Here is a 6,000-nt window from a genome sequence, read left to right on the forward strand (position 1 = left end):
GTCAGTATATTAATACAGAATCGGTTAAAATATGTGCTTAAATTTCATGCTGATTGTAATGTAGTAAATATATAACTTAAAGTCGTTGGTATTAACTTAACCCAGCCATACAGGTGCAGTGTGCTGTCACAATATAGACAAACAGATACTTTATTAACAGGTAATTTATTAACGTCTCACCTAATGTGCATCACATATATACTAAATAAAACAAACATAAAAGTACATAAGCCATTCCTTATGGGATTATGAAAGACAGTATAGTTAAATAATAGAAGTATGTACAATTAAAATAATAATACTGTTGTGTCTCTACGATGTTGTATAATATAAAAAAAAACCCCAGATTTTGGCTGTTACAAATCCAAGGTTAGGCTCTGACATTAAAATACATAACTTGTCTAAATTAGGTAAAACATAAACAAAATTTACAACATAACTGAGCATGTTGGAACAAATTAAAACGAAGATCCTCATAAAAACGGACAGTTTACAAAAAAAGGTAATACTATATCTAGTTTTCTCGTCCACTGTAACAGAAGGAACCAAAGCAGAGGCAGAGGACATTTAAAAAAAAAACGAAAAAAGTATATACACACCTTTTTTGTCCAATCCATGCTTTAAAAAAAGAAGACAAAACCCAAAACCCAAACTGCGTCGCCGCATCAATTTTGCAACTTCGGTTTGACCAGAAACCGGTTATATATTTATTCACGGATTTATCCAGGTGGGTGGGTTTTTTTTCCCCCCCATGTCTGATGGGATTAGGATAACTAGCGCTAGTAAATCATATCTGAGATTTTTTTCAGGCCTCTGAATGATGCAGTACACCACTGTTAAATTAATTTGTTAGAACAGCAGGGTTTCTGCCAGAGAGTGAAACGGGTACCTGGCGCCATACCTAAATTGTTTTGCAGATTATTTTTTTAACGTTAACTTTTTGACATAATTAATTACTCTTATCATTACTGTATGATTTTCTTAACCCTATTTCTAAACTTAACTCATTTTCTTTCTGAAAAAGCCCCCCCCCCCCCCCCCCCCCCCATATCCCCTGTTGACTGTGGTTGCATTCAATTCCATAGCGCCATACCCAAACATTTCAAATAATTTCTGGCAGAAACGCTGAACAGACATAACTAATAAAATATATATATGTATATATATATATATATATATATATATATATATATATATATATATATATATATATATATATATATATATATATATATATATATATTAACATACAACATTAACATACTAGTATACATAAATGTTCACTGGATTACAAGATGTTTTAGGTCCCACAATAAAGGCAATGCCGGTCAGGGGTGGAGTTATTAAAATCACAATACACAAATGTATATTAATATGTTTGTCCTACTCTAGTGTCACTACATGCATTACACCTTTATCGTGTATGGCTGTTATACGGCGGCCTATCGTTATTTGTGGAACCTGGTGCCACTCTACCTGCAGAGCCCAAGCCTATTCTCCCAGCGTTCGTAGTAGTTGTTGACGTTGCTGAATACGTCTGTAGACCAAGAATATCACACACGTGTTCTATGGGCGAAAAGTCAGGGGACGTTGCTGGTCAAGGCAAGGTCTGAATTTGATGCTTCTGTAGATGATCTGTGTCAACATGTGCACGGTGAGCGCTGGCATTGTCTTCCTGGAACACATATCCTGCGCCATGACGACGAGCAAATGGCAGAACATGATGATTGATGATGTTATCTCTAGTGCAGACCTGTGCCTCTCCCTTCACAAATTTGGAGATCTAGATCTGTTCTGCGTGACATGGCGATGACACCCCACACCATTATTGACCTACTTCCAGTACCGATCATGAGGTACCATATCAGCCTCTTGGTAACATTCACATAGCCTGCTCCAAACCCTTACACGACCGTCATTGAAGTCCATATTAAACCTGGATTCGTCACTAAACATGACATTTGATCAACGAGCGTTTGTCCATCGTAGATAATACCGACACCATTCCAACCAAGTATGGCGATGCCTTGCAGTTAAAGGTAAAGGAATGTGCTGTCTACGAACTTTTTGTGTACAGACTCAGATCCCTGATGCCTGTTGGAGTTAACGTTGCTGGTTCATTGATTTGCCGATTACGGGGGGCTCTGTTGACAAGGAGTCCCGTCTTGACATCGGGTGGTAGCAGTTCTAAGACGTCCACTTCGTGGTCTGTCTTGCACTTTACCGGTTGTTCTGTGTCGCTCCCATAGTCTGCTAATGACGTACTGTGAGACATTCATTTGATAAACTGTGTAAGTCTGTGTTTGTCCAGCATGTAGCATCCCGGTGGCTCCAAGGCGTTCTTCCAATGTCAGTCGGTGCAATGTTACAATTCAGCAAGTGACTGAGCAATTACAATACTCACAGCCTTTTAAATTGTAAATAAATATCTTCGTAATATTAATTAATGTTAAAAATAGTTCAATATCTCCTACTTTTTGTAAGCAGTATAAGCTTACAAAATAATGTCTGTATATTCAGGGGGAGACTGGTTTTTGCCAGAATGTACAGGTTTTACGCGAAAATGTTCGATTCTAGATAACAATGTTTATTCGCATTTTATATTATTACCAAATTAAACGGAAGAAAAAGAATATACTTTATTGTACTATAGTGGCCTTTGCACATTATATACATATTACTAACTGAATAAGGAGCTACATTCAATAACACAACATATTCAATAGCAGAACATCATGACGACATATTACCATTAACATCATATGCATATCCTAGACTTGGGTTACAAAAACGCACTGTTACGTATACTAAGTTCGGACTATCATCTGTCACAAATGATAGAAGTATTCGATCTATTTTATAATTGCAAGTGAAATCCTGTAAGAATCTATAATATAGGCTAATATGCAAGACAGTTTTAAAGGCGCAGACCCTAGTTTTAACCCGTAAAAAATGGACACTAAGTTTAGTTAATTTACAAACCTGTAACTCATTTGGATAAAGTTACAATAGAGTGAAAGAAGAGTCTGTGGCATTAAAACTGGAAATATCCTTAAAAACAGACTACAATTCAACTCAATAAACTGCTAATTCTCAGACGCACGTGTGTTTTTAAAAATATGAAAAATGCAATGTTTGGTACTACAAACACCAAGATGACCAGGAACACTTCGGTTCTACGGAAATAAATAATTTAAAGAATACAATATAAGTAATGTTTGATTTCAGTAATCATAAACGGCTTTAATAGTGAAAAATATGTTGCAGTGTTTATAAACTAGGGTCTGTCCCTTTAACAGTTTCCGATCGTTCTGATCGCTTCTCCTCTTTTGAGCAATTACAATACTCACAGCCTTTTAAATTGTAAATAAATATATATTCCGCCCCGTGCTAAATATTACATACAAAGATGACTTCCATAAATACAACGGTAATGAGGGCTGGTTAATTATTTTGGAGGAAAAAAACAAACGTAACATGATATTTTCTTCCCAGGACACGTAACATGATATATTAGATGACTAATCCCACCTCCCCCACCCAACGCACAAACAAACAACACCAACAGACAGTTATTTCGTTTTGCGTGTAATTTTGTAATCGTCTTCAATGCTTCGGTGGCGTCGTGGTTAAGCCATAGGACTACAGGCTCAGCTGCTAAGTACAGGGTTCGCAGCCCGGTAACGGCTCCCACCCAGAGCGAGTCCTTAAAGGTTCAATGGGTAGGTGTAAGGCCACTACACCCTCTTTTCTTTCACTAACCACTAACCAACTAACAACTAACCCACTGTCCTGGTCAATGTAATAATGTAAACAAACACATACACACGTGCGCGAACACACACACACACACACACACACACACACACACACACACATAACATCTTCCACTTAGAACGATATATTACTATATAGAACGATATAGGTACTGGGTTCGCCTCCCGGCATCAGCTCCCATCCACTAACAACTAACAACTAACCCACTGTCCTGGACATATAGTCCAGATAGCTGAAGTGTGTACCCAGGACAGCGTGGTTAAACCTTAATTGGATATAAGTACGAAAATAAGTATAAATGAATTTGTTTGTTTTTTTGTTTTTTAATGAATGTTCAACGACACCCCAGCACAAAAATACACATCGGCTGTTGGGTGTCACAAAAGGTAAGTGAAACCCCTCTAAACCGGACACCTTGTGACCAATAAAATGTTCGGTATTAAGAAGGATCCGGTTTAGAAAGGTTAAGTTCTTTACTGGTTTTCAAAAAGGGACTCTGTAAAACGTCTGGTTAGGAGGGAATTCCGGTTCAAAGAGGGTCCAGTCTTGATAAGTTTCACTTGTGTATATGAAAATATTATTTATATAATGATGTAAAACCATAGTTCGGAGGGACATAGAAAGTGTTAAGTAAAGTATTGACTTAATGTGCCCCGTGCACTAGTAATACCACAGTGTAAGGAGATGTGCAGAAAAGTATAATACAATACAAATATCAGTGTAAGTATATTTTAAAACTTTGTACAGAAATCAAAGTGCGTTAAAAACTTTAAAATTAATTTTGGGTTGAATTTAAAAGATTCCCAAACAGTTCTGTTACCAAATATATACATCATTTCTCGTTGGCTTCAGATAATCACACTACCAAAATGTGGCGCACAGTCAGTGTACACTGACAATGTTCACATTGAGGAGGAGAGTCCTTCTTTAAAACAAATGAATGCGTCAAATATGTATGACCGATGCGGGCACGACGAAATACAACTCCATCCTTCCTGCACTTCCTGTAGGAGAAATGCCACTCTCCCAAGACTGGCTTGACAGAATGAAGTTTGTTCGCGACCGCACTATCCCAATCGTCTTGCCAAGTCGAAAAGGCGTGTACATTTGGTTAATATGCAATTTAAAATCACTGTAGGGGAAACACGGGAACACATGGGGCAAATTCAATGCAGACTTGGCAGCAACATCTTCCCTAATGCCAACATGGCTGGTAGCTCGAGTCACCTCCCAAGGGTGACTCGAGTTACATGGCTGGGTGCCCAACAAAATATAACATCTTTATTGGCAATGAATAAAAAGACACTTTCGTATCACCATCCCAAGCAACATAGGCGTACGGGCTCCGATTTTTATAGGGGTTGGTGCAGGCTGATTTCCCCCCGAATTGAACAAAAGTGACCAAATCTGGATTACAACATTTAAATTCGTATTAGGGCAAACTGACCATATCTCGACCAAGTCCTAATTACGACCACAATTTGAAGGGATTATATGGTGAGAATATATTGGGGATCATTATTCAAAACTGCTGCTTTAAAAACAATATGATTGATAGTTTGTTCACACATGCTCATTCAACTGAAAAACCGAAGTCTGAGACTGATAGAGACGCCCACCTTTTTGGCCATATGTGCAGCCGAATAATGTGGTAAATTTTCTTACAAAAACTGTTTAATATTTACTTTACTGTGGTATGCTATCACCCATGGTTGTAGGTTTTAATCTTAGAACAGATATTCAATTAACTTTCAGTCATAAAACGATAAAAATAAACAAATATTTATTTGTAATTTTATAACATTTGTTTATATAGCAAGTATACATTTGACCTAATCTCGACCACGTAAAAGTCTTATTGACGACCATGATCGAGATCAAATCGGGTGGTTGAGATCAAATCAAATGTACTCATTGTCCTAAGTTTAAATATACATGGGCAATGCTGGGCCTAAATACTATTACACACAGACAGTTTCATGTCCATTTGTATGTATTCGTGCATGTGGAGCGCCCACATGATGGGTGTGATCGATCTAGAAACGATTCCCATCGTTGAGCCCATTGGGCTATTTCCCTTTCCAGACGGTGCTCCACAACTGGTGTAACAAAGGCCGTGGTATGTACTATCCTGTTTGTAGATTAGCCCATTCCATGAAAGTATTAACATTGAAGAAACCGACATGAAAAGTGTTGTATAACGTGTATCTGTCAAATATATAT

The sequence above is a fragment of the Gigantopelta aegis genome, chromosome 3 (genome assembly GCF_016097555.1).
Source record: "Gigantopelta aegis isolate Gae_Host chromosome 3, Gae_host_genome, whole genome shotgun sequence".
Taxonomy (NCBI): domain Eukaryota; kingdom Metazoa; phylum Mollusca; class Gastropoda; order Neomphalida; family Peltospiridae; genus Gigantopelta; species Gigantopelta aegis.